Genomic DNA, 17,094 nt, shown 5'->3' on the forward strand with positions numbered 1-17,094 from the left:
AGTTCTTTATCGTTTTTCAATTTTGGGAAAAGAAAGCAATGACTTTGCTCCCTATGACATAGCCTGTAAGCATATTCATAGTGGATCAAAAAAGCAGATGGTTGTTTTATATCTGACCCAGGTGCCTGTGCTCACCTGCAGCACCTGAACTGCTAATTGCATGTGCAAATGTGCAAATTAAGACTAAGCACAAACTTACAACTGTCTGAACTCCCAAGAAAAAGTTTAATTTTTTAAAAACAAGTGTTGAAAATATCAACTTTTCATACAAGAGGTTATTTTTATTCAATTCTCTCAATTAAATGCATCAAAACAAATAATCAGATTCTTTCACAGAAAAAAATTGCAAAGATGCTGTGATTTATAATGCTTCTAAAATTTTTTAATGCTGAGAAAAAATATAATAGAATAAACACATTGTGGGGAAATAGGCAAATATGATGAATTCACAAACTGAATACTTTAAAGTTTTCATACTCAAGAATGTGTGACATCCCACAGTTTGACTGCCAAGTTTAGATGCCAGTGGTGAAAACGAAGGTTCTGTTTTATGAACTGAAGGAATTTCTGTGCTGGTAAATGAAGTCGCCATGCAGAGTTTATAATCTGCTTTCATTGGAGATTCAAACAGAGATGTGTTCTGTGAGTTCCATCATTCTTAAAATAATTTGTTCCCATTTTTAATGTTGTTTCTTCTCTTTCCTCTTTTTCAGCATAGCAAAAATTGATTAGCAAACAGACCTGACTTCTACAGCTGAAGCCTTCTCTTTTTCCAAGACCGAAACCCAGTAAATGAACGGCATCACAATCTCTGAGCCATGGAGCACATTTTCCCGCCCTTTGCTTCCAGAAGAAAAATATTTAGAGGCTGATCTTCAGGAAACTTTCCCTTGGCAGGTGCCGTTTTATCTTCTTGCTGAGTTACCTCACTTTGAGCATAAACCCCATTTCTCTACCCTGTCCTTTCCATTGTGAAAAGTCTTCACAAAGTACTTCAAAAAAACATGTTTCAGCCCATGTCATATGAGTAACCCACAATCTCCTGTCTGTTATTTGTAGCCAGGATAGTCACATAACTTATCATCAAAACAGGACACTTTTGAGAGTGAACGATGATGGTATTAATAATTTTGCCAGGACAACAGGCATAACTCAGAATTGAGAATCATCCAAGTTCTGACCAGATCGGAAGTTCTGGAAAGACTTTATCCATCAAGCCCCTGAGCATATAACCATTTATGCTTCATTAACACAAAGTAAATGCTGAATATTTGTTTATTATCATGATGACCTGCACAATAAGAACCAAAACCAAGCCAGATAGTGTAGAACTGGCCTGTTCAACTGGCAGTGTTAACAAACAGCACCTGCAAGAACAGGTTAGTACCAAATAGCAAATGGATCATACAAATTTAATTCTTTACTTGATTCCAGAGTAATTTCCCCATCAGCAGCAGAAGGTATAGAAGAAAAACCTCTCGCTCAACAGTTCATGCTCCTCTTGTCTTGGTATTGATATTAATGCCAACAAAATTAGTAATTTGACAATTAGTTTCCCACTTACCTGAGAAGACATGAAAGGGAGAAAGTATTTTAACTAGATTATAATGTGGCTCTGACAAGTCAGGATCCTGTCATGTTATAGCCTTCCAACTTTAACATTTTCATGTCTGCTTGGCAGGTTATTAAAATAAATGAGGGTGCATTGGGCTGCTGCTGTGCATCTCCCTAATGGGAGTTGAGGAATTTGCAAGCCACCGATGTAAATTGACCGATCTCAGAGACTGAAAGGATTTAGCTAAAGTGGACAATTAGGATCGTTTCTGCACAGCTGAGTGAAATATTCCTTGTTATTTTAATAATTCAGGCCCAGAGTAATTTTCGGAGGCTGAGTTTGTCAAGATAATGTGCCTTGTGCTTGTCTGCTTGTCATTTTTAACTCAGTCTCACATGTTACAGGTGCAGTCTAGCTTACAAAACAGGAAAATCATTCACTGGAGAATTTGCATATGGAATACAGATACATTGCATGGAAAGAAAGCTGACCTGGAGATTGACAGGCAGCTGTGGTGTGAATGCCTCATGATGGTGAAAGTCAGGATGGTGGATGGATGCTGCACTGCTTTGTTGATGCAGTTATGAACATTATTGGGCAATATGCATATGCAAGCGTGGTCCACATTCAGCACATTTACCTTGTGTAACCTACACAGGTTCAGTAAAGAGATTTGTAAGACCGTGGTATTCCCCCCTGGTAGACCCAAATGCTCGCTTTCAGCTCAGTTTTATCACAGAGGCTGAGGGAATAATATCTTTAGCTTTTAATAGCAAGACACATTTAGGAAATTATACATGAGTTGAAGATAGAGAAATTCTGGAACAGGAGAGGTCGTCAGTGCATTTCTGCAAGTAGAAGCTTGTTTGGTCAGATAATGTGGTATCAACAGATTAAAACATCACTGATTAAATCGATTGGTATAAAACTATAAGTGATCCATTCTGTTCATTCCGTGTATTAGATGGGAACAGCCAAATTAATTTGAAATCAAGAAATTATTAAAATTCTCACTGAAGGTCCAACTTCTGCCAGCCCTTTTCTGGAGCCCTATGTGCAGTATCTCTTTTAGGTGCTTACTGGGAATTGAATGACCTTTGAAGAGTATTCAGACTGTCATCTTTCTAGGAACTCCACTCAGCTTCACTGGAACAATTCTGTTTCTATCTGGTTTACTTTTATAGTTCCATAAAATAATTTAGTGGAAGATGTAATTTATACTAAACATATCAGCATCAACAACACCACGAATACTGAAAACATTGCTATAGGAAAGAGATTTTGTAATGTAAGTTAATCTAAGATTGAAAACACAGCCAAGATTATTAGCTAAATTTTATTTAGTATGAACTGCTTTATCACAGTAATATGTCTCTACATCCACCTAAATAAATTTATTTTAAAATTAGGTGCATGGAAATATAATCTCACACAACACATTGTAAGGTGAAGAGGTCTAAAATGACTGGGACACTCCAAATAAATTACTTAAGGATTGCCCAAAACATTAAGTTTCAATGTTATTACAACATCAGTAGTCTTTTGTCCTAGAACTCTTATGGAAGATGATTTCGTGCAACAGAGAGCCCATAGGTTACTTTTCCCCTAATTGGAGTGTCCTTCTAGCCTGGAGTAATTTAGAAGTCTCTGGTTGTTTTTTATTGCGTCATGCAATATAAGGGACTTCTGTGTTGAAATAGTGAGTCCTATGTCTCTGAAAGAAAGAAGAACTTTCCACTTGGGCACAACACTCCATCACAGGTCAGCTGAGAAGCTCAGGCTGGAAGAGAAACCATATTTCAAAACAGTGGCTCTTCAAAATTACCCCTAATATGGCTTTTCTAAGCAGGTGACTAACGTGGGAAAAGGGAATTTTTCTTTGGATTTCTGGGCCAGTGATGGCTGAATTACACAAACTGAACCATGAACAAGCAAACCAGCATGCAAAGCCAACCCAGAGCATCCTCAGCCCGATGTAGCTCCAATGTTTCAGTCCATGCAGGGCGAGCTCTGCAACCTTCTAGACTCTAATTGCTGCCTTATTTCCCGCAACCCAGTGAGTGTCATTCGGCAGTATGCATATGCAAATGCAGGCGGCACCTTGGTCCAAGACCTGTCAACTTCTGCGTGCGCCAGGGTAATGGCAATCACTCGCTGAATGTGCTGAACAAAAGCAAGACGTACTTCCCATGTAGAACCCAGGCAAGTTGAACAGATGCCCTGACCAATCTCTTTCAAGCAGTGGCTTAGAGATCACGATTCCTTCCATTGTGCATCTCTGTCATCTCAGACAGTATCTCTTCTAGCTTGTGAGCAGAGACAGAGAGTGAGCCGAGAATCTCATGGGCTGTTAGAGGCCAGGCTCCAAAACAGCAGAGACCACCTCTACCTGCAGCACAGTGACAGAAGCTGTCCCAGGCACCCAATCTGGCTGAAAGTGAGTCAGGGAAGGAAAGCAGCCCTGGTGTCTAGGAGGCCAGTGAGCATTTAGGGGGTCTCTGTCACAAAAACCAACAAACTGGACAACGGTGACATTTCAGTATCTGACACAAGTCAGAAGCTGTAAAATGTTGAGTAGACAACACATAGAGGCTTTAAAGGGCACATGATACATATTTACCATCAACAGATGGTCCAAAAATAAGCACCTCCATGGAAAATGTGCAGGCAGTATCATCTTAAAAATAGCATATTTAAGAAATGACTTTGGAATTTTAGGAGCTTACTCAGATGGATCTTTTCAGTTGTTTTCTCACTAGCCAAACCACCACATCCGTCCTTTCTGCTGATCGTACGGTTACATATTTTTCCACTTTCTTGTTCTCCAGTGAGAGGGGACTTGGCACATCAGCTGCCCCATATAGATCATTCCTTTGGATCACCCACAGCTCCTAGCATTAGTGCAATTGATGTTCAATACTAGAGTACGTTAAATTAACGTATTAGACTCCAGTAGATTATCAATAAGTGAGTAAAACTGAATTATAATTGATTAGAAATAATTTTGCATAAGTGCCTTCATCAGCTTCATAATTAAAACTTGTCACTCAACTTTAAATTTCGCCAACTAGGTCACAGGCAGCGGGGTCTGTGGAACTAAGTATGTATTGTAGATGTCCCAGAACCAAATGAAATTACAATTATAATTAATCAATTTTGTGACTATTTGTGTTATGATGCTCTCTTTGATTAAACAAATTCCCACTTGGGTAGTCTTCGCTTCGTAAGTTGATTAAGAGAACCAAATACCATTTCTGACTTGAAAATCCATAATAAAAAGGAGACATCAGCTGTCAATGCCAAAACACCCATGAAGGTGGCTTGGCATTTCAGGGAAGGGAAGGAATTTGAAGAACCAGTCCAGGATCACAAAAATCATTTTAGAATCCAACTACATCTTCTCACACTGGTTTCATTTTTCCTCTGGCATCCTAAAAGTGACATAGCTTATGACTAATAGATACAGTGTCTTACACAAATAATCACGTGATTGTGCAAATGCACTTAGGTCAAGGTGTGGTTTGCCTCCTTCCCCAGGTCCTCACTAAAGTATGAGCCGTAAACTAGCATATGATGACGTATGTCCTTGTCTTACCATACATTACTGAAATACATTTTATATTGAAAAATAAAAGCCCTGCAACCTTGAAGACACTATAAAGCTAACTCTAAAATGTATTTTAATTTTCCCTAAATTAGAACCCTAGTCTAGTCTGTAACAGCCCCTTAGGATATATTAGACTCCTTACTCCCCGAGTATCTTGTAAGCTGAATTTGACTTTTTAAAATATGCACTTATCCACCATTCAGAAAGGCAGCATTTTCTTTTCACAATGCACCTACAGAAAAGCAGAAAAAAATATCATAGACAACAAGATGGGTTAGAGATGAAGTTTCATGTGAATCAGTTTTCTCCCCTTGTTTGAGTGTGCAATCTTCACTTTGTGTTGATTTAAGGGAAGAAACTTGGTATTCAAGGCAAATACTTATCAGAATACAATTTATGCAGAATGGCTTTCAACCACAGGCTCAGAATATTTGCCCGGATAATCACTAAAGCTAAAACACGGGTAGCTAAACTGTTTTCACTACTAACCTGATTGCTAACTCAATTCTGGCATTTTAATCTAAATTTTCACTAAAATGATGTCAGGCGTGTTTTTGTTGTGTTTCTAGAATTTTATGTCTTATATATCTTATTTAAAACTTAGCACTTTAGGTTCTAAAACATAATCCATATGCATCTGACACTCCCAGCCAACCTCACAGCATTAGACAGTGGCCTTCCAGCCACTTCCCACACTGAAACTGTTTAAACACACTCACTATGAACACTTGGGTTTGTGTTAACCCTCTGAAGCCCAAACAGAAATCCACAAATGAAACAATGGCTTAGTATGGTGCTGCAATGAACATCCACAGGCATGTGTCTTTTCTTTTTTTTTTTTTTGAGATGGAGTCTCACTCTGTCGCCCAGGCTGGAGTGCAGTGGTGTGATCTCCGCTCACTGCAAGCTCTGCCTCCTGGGTTCACGCCATTCTCCTGCCTCAGCCTCCCAAGTAGCTGGGACTACAGGCACCCACCACCACACCTGGCTATTTTTTTGTATTTTTAGTAGAGACAGGGTTTCACCGTGTTAGCCAGGATGCTCTCGATCTCCTGACCTCATGATCCACCTGCCTCAGCCTCCCAAAGTGCTGGGATTACGGGCGTAAGCCACCGCCCCCAGCTGCCTGTGCCTTTATAGTAGAACAATTTATATTCCTTTGGGGATATACCCCTTAATGGGATTGCTGGGTTGAATTGTATGTCTGTCTTTAGGTCTTCAGGGAATTGCTGCATTGTTTTCCATAATGGTTAAACTAATTTACACTACCACTAACAGTCTGTAAGTGTTCTTTTTTCTCCACAATCTCACCAACATCTGTTATTATTTGACTTTTTAAAGATGGCCATTCTGACCGGTGTGAGATGCTATCTCATTGTGGTTTTGATTTGCATTTCTCTAATACATGGAATCGACAACAAATGCCCACCAGTGATAGACTAGATAAAGAAAATGAGGTACATGTACACCATGGAATACTATGCAGCCATAAAAAGAAGGAGATCATGTCCTTTGCAGGGACAAGGATGGAGCTGGAGGGCATTATCCTCAGCAAACTAATGCGGGGACAAAAAATCAAATACTGCATATTCTCACTTGTAAGTGGTAGTGAATCACGCCTGTAAACCCAGCACTTTGGGAGGCCGAGGCGGGCAGATCACCAGGTCAGGAGATCGAGACCATCTTGCCTAACACAGTGAAACCCCGTCTCTACTAAAAATACGAAAAATTAGCCAGGCGTGGTGGTGGGCACCTGTAGTCCCAGCTACTCAGAAGGCTGAGGCAGGAGAATGGTGTGAACCTGGGAGGCGGAGCTTGCAGTGAGCCAAGATAGCGCCACTGCACTCCAGCCTGGGCGACAGAGTGAGACTCCGTCTCAAAAAAAAACAAAAAACAAAAAGTGGTAGTTAAATGATGAGAACACATGGACACATAGAGAGGAACAGCACACACTCAGGGTTATCAGGGGTAGGGTGGGGGGAGAGACAGGATCGGGAAAAATAACTAATGGATATGAGTTTTAATACCTGGGTGATAAAATAATCTGTATAATACAAACACAAGTTTACCTATGTAACGAACCTGCACATCCTGCACATGTACCCCTGAACTTAAAATAAATAAAAATGAAACTATGGCACCTGACTCCTCAGGTAAGTTAGGCTAGATTTGAGAAGAGTACAGCTCTTGGACTTGCCATAAGGATGGTCTCCCTTCTTGAGTCCCATGAATGCAGAGGCATTAGGAAGCATCATCCCCAGGCTGAAGCTGTTTACGGGCACATGACATTTATAAGTTGTCCAAGGACAGAAATTTCCAGTCTCTGAAAAGAACAGAGGTACTTCTTAAAGAAGATGGTATTTGCCTGGGTTTTGCAGACAGTAGCATTTAGGCAGGCAGAGGTGGAGGTGGAATGGACAGGGAAAGCTGTGGGCCAGGTGTAGAGACATATGTATAATACGACCTGACCCAAATGTGGAATTAACCAAGGGGGATCATGGCTGCCATTTAGGGAAACTGAAGTTGAGGAATCACCACGGAGAGCCTGGAGTACCTGGATGAAGGTTTTACAACGATGAGGCAGTAAGATCCCATAACATGTTTTTGAACAAAAAAACATAATTATGGGCATATTTTAGAAAATGCATTGCTCAAAAGTTGCCTGGTCTATAGGAAGAAGGCAAATAGAAATTTGAGAAACTTAGAAAAGACTGGTATTATTAATATATTATTATTTTTATTATTCACGTTGATAAAGTCAGGGCTGCCAGCAGTTTGGGGAAAGATAACAACACGTGACAGTGAATCAACCCAGATAAAACATCCAGAAGGCCCCGGAAATCAGGAACTGGAGCTCAGAGAAGAGGTCAGGAGCGAGAGGTGGGCATCAGGCTAGAGCCAGTCCTCCACTATTGACTTAAGCCGTATCTATTCTTCCAAGTGCAAAGTGTCATTCTATGATTTCACCCACTCATCAGATAATTTATGTTTAAAATATGGGGCAGAGAAAAGGAGGTACAAAGACATAAGGAAACTGGCAGAGATGGACTGCTGCTGTGGCCTGTGAGCGAGTACGTTGGTGCCATGATCTCCACATACAGTACCCGGAACGTATTGCTTGCATGCCTAGGCTGAGGGAATCCTGTGCTCTGTGCACAGCTGTACGACTCAAACCATTTCAGGAAAAAGCCTGGATCTTTTTTTTTTCAGGGAGGAAATAGTCATGATAGCATTGCCTTTTGTAAAAGAAAGAATGTCACTCTCTGATTCCTCCTCCCCTGAGATCCCACCATCTATCTGTTGAAGAATAACAGAATAGCTGTTCTGTTACACTGGCTACACTGTTGCTACTGCAGCCCAGCATGCTACATCCTAGGTCACCTTTTCTAACACATACGTAGTGTCTATGAGAAGAGGAACCACTCTTTTGCCTCAGAGAATGTTCTGGTAGTACAATTGACATCAGTGCACGATGCATTCTTTTTTAGCAGGAGGGGCATTGTCTGGTGTCTACTTCCATTAGCCCAACTCCTGAAGGCTAATATTGCAATAGGTAATTTGGAAAGAGGATATTTTGAAGTGAAAAGGATAGAGCCAAAAAAAAAAAAAAGGATTCATTTCTTATTATTTTTAAATACTAACAAGAGTGCTTTTCTTGCTAGCTATCAGGGGAAAGATCAACTCATACATCAAAAGCTCAGAGATACAGATGCTTCAGAAATACCATCCCCTCTGTGGAAATCTTGCCTTGTCAGCCGGTGAGGTCAGAAGGTTTCAGTGTTGCAACAACCTCGTAGCTAATCTGACATTGATGTACAACTTGCCATTTACATGAAAATGCCAGCCCTTCTCGGGACCTGACTTGGCTTTATTTTTGTGAGTGGGCAGCCCATGCATACCTTGTAGATATGGAAGAAGTAGCATGGTGTGCATTTCATGGAAAATCGCTGTAAAATACAGAAGTTATTGGAGAGGGTTAAAAGGATAATATGTGACTTAATCATCAAAGTCATATTAATAAAATTCATCATAGAGTGACCAGTCAATGTCAAATGAGGGCTTCTGAGTGAAGGAAATGCCGCCCTCCAGTGTGAGCTGACCATCCTTGGCTCCTTGAAATCGATCAGCAATGGAGAGATCTGTGCAGAGGTGGGGGCAGCTGCAATAGTTGAAAATGCATGAAGACGAGTGGCCTCTCTGACTCTTTATTTTTTTATATAATTATGTGTTCTTAAAGCCTGCAACCTCCTAGGCTGTGGTCTTGATTAAAGTGGAAGACAAGATAAAAAGGGAAGAGCAATAAGGGATAAACTGAAAAATAGAAACTGCACAGTTTCCACCATACAGTGTTAAGAACAGAACCTGATTCTCAGAAAACATTTTACAGAACTTTACAAAACCTGGGGCTAAACTATTCAGCTTAAGCCTGATTTGGGCCATGGGGTTATGCTCATGGACATCTGCATATTGTGTGCATTTTTATGACATCTTAAGCTTTTGTGATATTAAGTTTCAGCTTTATTTTCCATAATTCTTGATCTTTCCTCCATTTACCCAGGAGCATTACCATGGCCTCCAGGAGAATTCAACTGTTAGGGGAGAAATGCAAACATATTAATTTAATACTGTTTCATTTTTCCTTTTTTTCCTAACATAGCGCTTGAGAATCCATACGTAGAGGCTTCAGGAGAACAGGGTAAAGGAGCTCTGTCCTCAAAGTTATGGCAAGTAGGGGGCATGGCAGACCAGAAGCTGAACAGACTGTAGAAGGGGCCAAGCAGCCAGGCAAGGGGCAGCAGAGGGGGAAGTGGTGAGGCATGGCCTTTGCTGTGGTTTTTTTTTTTTTTTTTTTTTTTTTAGAGACAAGGTCTCACTCTGCTGTTCAGGCTGGAATGCAGTGGCACCATCATGTCTCACTGCAGCCTTGACTTCCTGGGCTCAAGTGATCCTCCTGCCTCAGCCTCCTGAGTAGCTTGGACTACAGATGTGCACACCACACCCAGCTAGTATTTACTTTTATTTTAAGTTCTGGGATACATGTGCAGGATGTACAAGTTTGTTACATAGGTAAATGTGTGCCATGGTGGTTTGCTGCTGCACCTATCAACCCATCACCTAGGTATTAAGCCCAGCGTGCATTAGTTATTTTTTCTGATACTCTTCCTCCCACCGATACCCCCCGACAGGCCCCAGTCAGTGTGTACTGTTCCCCTCCATGTGTCCATGTGTTTTCATCATTTAGCTCCCACTTATAAGTGAGGACATACGGTGTTTGATTTTCTGTTCCTGAATTAGTTTGCTGAGGGTAATGGCTTCAAACTCCATCCATGTCCCTGCAAAGAACATGATCCCTTTCTTATGGATGCATAGTATTCCGTGGTATATATGTATCACACGTTCTTTTTTCAGTCTCTCATTGATGGGCATTTGGGTTGAGTCCATGTCTTTGCTATTGTGAATAGTGCTGCAAAGAACATATGTGTGCATGTATTTTTATAATAGAATGATTTATATTCCTTTGGGTGTATACCAAGTAATGAGATTGCTGGGTCAAATAGTATTTCTGTCTCTGTATGTTTGAAGAATTGCCACACTGTCTTCCGCAAAGATTGAACTAATTTATATTCCCACCAACAGTGTAAAAGTGTTTCTTTTTCTCTGCAACCTCACCAGCATCTGTTGTTTCTTGACTTTTTAATAACAGCCATTCTGACTGGTGTGAAATCGTATCTCACTGTGATTTTCATTTGCATTTTTCTAATGATCAGTTATGTTGAGCTTTTTTCATGTTTGTTGGCTGCATAAATGTCTTCTTTTGAGAAGTGTCTGTTTATGTCCTTTGCCCATTTGTAATGGGGTTGTTTGTTTTTACTTGTAAATTTGTTTAAGATCCTTGTAGACTCTTGATATTAGGCCTTTGTCAGATGGATAGATGGCAAAATTTTTCTCCCATTTTATAGGTTGTCTAGGACACTATGGGTTGGAAAAGAATTCTGATTTCACATCAGAAGTGTGAAAATAAGGTGCAGAGGGGGAGTTTATGCCAAGCCCTAGTGGAAGAATCCGAACACATGACCCTGAGATCTTGCAGAAAGTCATGGCATGCACAAGGAGATTGACAAGCCTCTTGAGAAGGAGCTCTGAGTGTTCCAAACCGAAACTCTTGAGCATGGAACAGCTGGAGACCAAGAACCCAGAGCTGTCCCTTAGCAGCAGATTTCTATCACCCCACCCCACCCCACGCCAGGTCACAATACCATAAGGGCATCATAGCAGTCCACTGCAGGATGAAATAGAATATCCAGGATCAAGCCAAGCACGACCAGAGCCATGAGTAAGCTACCTGATCAGGTAGCTCAGAACCACCTGCTAAAGGGTTGGTTAAGCCAGGATATGGGCACACTCTGACAATGAATGGCAGCCAGAACGCACCGACAATGTGAGATGTTTATAAAAGACAGTAGAGAATCTTCCAGTAGTGCACCTTGTCATCACTTTGTGTAGAAGCAGTGGACCAGGATGAGGTATATTCAGATTTTTGGACAGTTGCTATATAGTCCTTTCACACAATGCTATGAAGAAATACTCGAGACTCGGTAATTTATAAAGGAAACAGGCTTAATTGGTTTACAGCTCCACATTTCCTGGGAGGCCTCAAAAAACTTATAATCATGGTGGCAGGCAAAGGAGAAGCAGACACCTTCTTCACGGTGTGGCAGTACAGAGTGAGTGCAAGCAGGGGAAATGTCAGATGCTTATATAACCATCAGATCTTGAGAGACTGATTCGTTATCAGGATAACAACACAGCAGAAATTGCCCCCATGATTCAATTACCTCCAACTGGTCCAGCCTTTGACACGTGGGGATTATGGGAATTACAGTTCAAGGTGAGATCTGGGTGGGGACACAGTGCCAAACCATATCAGTGGCCAATAGCTACTGTTAGGGACCAGGTACAGCTGGTCAAAAACTTGAGAAACAAAAGGACTGGAATATGGCAAGCCAGAGCTCTGGTTAAAGCACATGGGTGTATATACAGAAGAGAGTATGATGTTCACACTGCTATGAAGAAATACCTAAGGCTGAGCAATTTATAAAGGAAAAAGGTTTAACTGACTTACAGTTCCGCATAGCTGGGGAGGCCTCAGGAAACTTATAATCATGGTGGAAGGGGAAGCAAACACACCCTTCTTCAAATAGTGGCAGGAGAGAGAATTGTAGAGCCAAGCAGGGAAAAGCTTCTTATAAAACTATCAGATCTCATGAGAACTCACTATCACAAGAACAGCATGGGCAAACCGCTCCCATGATGTTATCACCTCCCATGAGGTCCCTCTCCCAACACTGGGGATTACAATTTGAGATGAGATTTGGGTGGGGACACAGAGCCAGACCATATCAGATACATGAAGACATTTGTATCGTGTGCTAATGCCCATGGGAAGACAAACACTGACCAACGAAATAGGCAAAATAACCCAGCTGTTTGACACTAATCAGCCATCATCACCGTCCAGCACAGACTTTGCACAATAGCACATGAACAGACTGCATCCTTACAGAGATGAAGGATAAAAATTAACCCTGCTGGGATGGCACTTATCAAAGCTGATCTAGCTGCTGACTGTCAAATAGGCAAGGCACAAAGATGAGTGCTGAGCCTCAGTATGTTACTGTTCCATGAAGAGACCAAGCAGCCACTACCTGGTGTGGCAAACAAACTACAATGGACCTTTTAAATTCTGGAATGGTCAGAGGTTTTTCCTTAAAGAAATAATTGCCTAATCTAAGGATGGGTTTGTCTTTTCACCCAGCACAGCCTCATTTAACACCACTATCCAGTAGAGCTTGGCTAATCTACATGCATGGAACCCCACACAGCATAGAACCTGACCAGGAAACCCACATCATAGAAATGGAGGTATGGAAGAGGGTCTTGGACCACAGAATACAATAATTGTTTTACACACTGTATCATCCAGGAGCAGCCAGCCTCATGGAATTCTAGAATTGTTTCATTTTTTTGTCTATCTCTTGCTATAGGCTCTTACTGTATACAAAGTAACCTCTGCTGCTCTGTACACAGACGTCATTCACTGCCCTGGGATGTGACAGCTACGTGCTTTACTTCTGAGGATGTGCACCTGAGATTCATTTAGGTGGAATATCCTCGGCTTACTGGAGCAAATTTATCTTCAACTGCAGGAGCCAAAAGTTCTGTCAGTTAGTGTTAACTTTACTTTGGTACAGAAGTACAAAGCACAGGTGCTTGGGCCCCAAAACAGACAAACTCAGAGGCATTAATTACATTCTATGAAGGGTTAAGCCTAATGAGAACACCAAGCAGAAAAAAGAGAGAAGGAACAAAAGCAGTGTTTGAGGTAATAAAGGCTGGAAATTATGGAAAATTAATGAAAGACATGAAATCACAGATCCCAGAACCTCAGAGAACTCAAAACAAGATAAAGTTTAAAAAACTATGAATAGACATATCAAGATCATTCTACAAAAAATCAAAGACAAAGAGAAAACACTAAAGAAATGAGAGGGGAAAAAACACCTTACTATAGTGGAACAAGACTAGAATTACATAAGCCTTCATATCAGAAATAATGCAAACAAAAAGAGAGGCGGGTAAAATGTTTAAAGTGGTAAACAAAATAATCCAGTGGTGTTTAATCCTGCATTCAGTGAAATTATCCTTAAGAACTGAAGGAAAAATAAAGAGAGAAGCAAAACTAAAGGAGTTTGGAATCAATTTTCCTGTCTTGCAAGAAATATTAAAAGAAGTTCCTCAGGGAGATGGAAAATTACTTAGGTCAGTAATTTATATCTACATTTAAGAAGAAAATGCATCAGGAAAGAAAGAAATACAGGCAAAATCATGCTTTTCTTACTTATTCTTAATTTTTCTAATAACTATTCAAAATAATATTATCAACAATGTATTGGATGATTATTGCCTGTAGGTAAGTGTAATGAATGACAAAAATGTGATAAGAGCTGTACAGGAGAAATGTTGAGTACTCATAAGTTACCTGCACTATCTTAGAAATAGTAAAGCGTTATTTGATAGTATACTTAGGTTAATGGAAAGATGTATTGCAAAGTTTATGGCAGACAGTACAACTTTTGGAGAAAAAACATTACACATCTAAATAATATATGGGTCAAAGTAAAAATCTCAAGTTTGTTTTAAAAGATAACAAAATTAATAAATAGAACTACCATATGATCCAGCAATCCCACCACTGGTTATGTATCCAAAGGAAATAACATCAGTGTGCCAAAGAGACATCTGCACTCCCATGTTCATTGCAGCATTATTCACAATAACCAAAACATGGAATCAAACTAAATGTCTATTGATGAATGAAAGGACAAAACAAATGTGGTATGCTTGTATGTGTGTGTGTGCACATATCTGATGCATTCATGTATACACACACATACATATATACACACACACATAGCAGATACATAGAATACTAATCACCCTTGAGAAAGAAGGAATTACTACTATTTCTGGTGGATGAACCTGGAGAACATCATGTTAAGTGAAATAAGATAGGCACAGAAAGACAAATACTTCATATCACTTATATGTAAAATCTAAAAACTGTTGAACACATAGAAGCAGAGAATAGAATGGTGCTTACCAGAAGTTGGCAGTGGGGGAGGAGAGGTGTTTGGCAAAGGGTACATGTTTCAACTGGACAGCATAAATAAGCTCTGGAGATCTATTGTACCACATAATGACTACAGTTAATAATAATGTAGTGTATATTTGAAAATTACTAAGAGGAGAATAGATCCAAAATGTTCTCACCCCAAAGAAATGATAAATATGTAAGGGGATGGATATGCTAAACAGCATTATTTAATCATTTTACATAGGCCATACATATATGAAAACATCATATCGTGTACCATAAATTATGTCAGTTATGTTTTAATAAAACCTAGAGAAATATTTGAACCAAATGAAAATGAAAAAGAAACATCAAAATTTGTGAGATGCATTGAATGCAGTGTTTAGTGGGCAATTTATGACATTAAAGGTATATATTGGGGAAAACATATACAATTAATAATTTAGTTATCCATCATAGTAAGCCAAAGAAATAAGAGCAATTAAGGCTAAATCAAGCAGGAGAAAGAAATTATAAAAATAAAGCATAAATAAAATTATAAACAGGAAAACAATAGAGTAAATCAATGATATCAGGAGCTTGTTGTTTAAGATGATTACTAAAATCATAGAAATTCCAGACTGGCTAATTAAGAATTCAAAAATGACACAGTTCATTAACATTAAAATTAAAGAAGGATCATCACTACGAATCCAGTGCACAATAAAATAATAACAAAGGGATATTAGGAACAATTCTATGCCCACAAATTTGATAATTCTTTGAAAAACACAAACTATCAAAACTCAATTAAGGGCCGGGTGCGGTGGCTCACGCTTGTAATCCCAGCACTTTGGGAGGCCGAGGCGGGCGGATCACAAGGTCAGGAGATCGAGACCACGGTGAAACCCCGTCTCTATTAAAAATACAAAAAATTAGCTGGGCGTGGTGGCGGGCGTCTGTAGTCTCAGCTACTCGGAGAGGCTGAGGCAGGAGAATGGCGTGAACCCGGGAGGCGGAGCTTGCAGTGAGCCAAGATTGCGCCACTGCACTCCAGCCTGGGCGACAGAGCGAGTCTCCGTCTCAAAAAAAAAAAAAACTCAATTAAGAAAAATAGATAATATGGCTGGGTCTGTGTCTACTGAAGAAACTTATCAATAATTAATAGGAGTCTATAAAACAAATTACCATGCCTTCAATGTTTCACTTGTAAAATCTTCTAAAATTGAAAGAAAAACTTACACTGATTCTTCAAAATTTCTTCAAAAATGGAAACTAAGGAAGCATTTCATAGTTCATTACATCAGGTCACCATTACCATAATGGCAAAACAATAAAGGACAGTACAAAAGGAAATACTATAGACCAATGTCTCTCATGAACGTAGATACAAAAATCCTCAAACAAAAATTTAGCAAATCAATTTATAAAAATAATTATACACAGCAATATAAAAGAATTTATTCCAAGTATGCAAGGCTGGTTCAACACTTGAAAATAAATTTATGTAATCTATAACATCAATGGGCTAAGAAAGAAAAACATTATAATATCAATTAATACAGAATAAAGTGTTTGACAACATCTAACACCCATTTATGACAAAAAAACACTGCAGGAAACAGGAATTAAAGGGAAACTTCCTCAACTTGATAAATAACATCAAAAACAAAGGAAAATAAAACAACAACAAAAGTCAAACTAGAGCTAACATCATAATAATGAGCAACCAGGTGCTTTTCTCCTAAGATCAGGAACAAGACAATAATGTCCTCACTCCCCATTTCTGTTTTACATTCTACTGGAAATCCTAGAAAATCCAATGAAGGATAGAAAATAAAAGACATACAGTTTGGAAAGGAAGAAAAAAAACTGTTTTTGTTTCATATCCATGTAGAAAATACCAAAAAAAACCAAAAACAAAACTCTTGAAATTAATAATCAGTTACCATAAACGTCGCAGGATACAAGGTTAATATACAAAACTCAATTGCTTTCTTACATACCAATAATAAACAATTGGAAATTGAAATTAAAATCTTAATACTATTTACATGGGCACACCAAAAATGTAACACTTACATATTTATCCAACAGAAAAGGTACAGAATCCATATTCAGAAAAGTACAAAACTGATTAAAGACATCAAAAAAACTCAAAAATCTACATAAATGGAGAAATAGTCTATGCTCATACATAGGAAGGCACAATATTTTTTGTCAAATATTTTTGTTGTCAATTCTTTCCAATTTGAAATATCCATTTAACATAATCCCTAATAAAACCCCAGCAAATTA

General features: G+C 39.3%; 1 long non-coding RNA gene across 1 annotated transcript in view; it reads left to right on the forward strand.

Annotated features, from left to right (window-relative positions):
• LOC116457114 (uncharacterized) overlaps positions 1-2,256 on the forward strand; it is a 40,177-nt gene extending 37,921 nt beyond the window's left edge. The window contains exons 4-5 of the long non-coding RNA XR_009210562.1: positions 714-897; positions 1,960-2,256. This is a non-coding gene — a long non-coding RNA (uncharacterized LOC116457114). The remainder of the gene's footprint in view (positions 1-713; positions 898-1,959) is intronic.
• Positions 2,257-17,094: the final 14,838 nt, after the last annotated feature.

Source organism: Hylobates moloch, unplaced genomic scaffold, assembly GCF_009828535.3.
Source record: "Hylobates moloch isolate HMO894 unplaced genomic scaffold, HMol_V3 SCAFFOLD_17, whole genome shotgun sequence".
Classification (NCBI taxonomy): Eukaryota; Metazoa; Chordata; class Mammalia; order Primates; family Hylobatidae; genus Hylobates; species Hylobates moloch.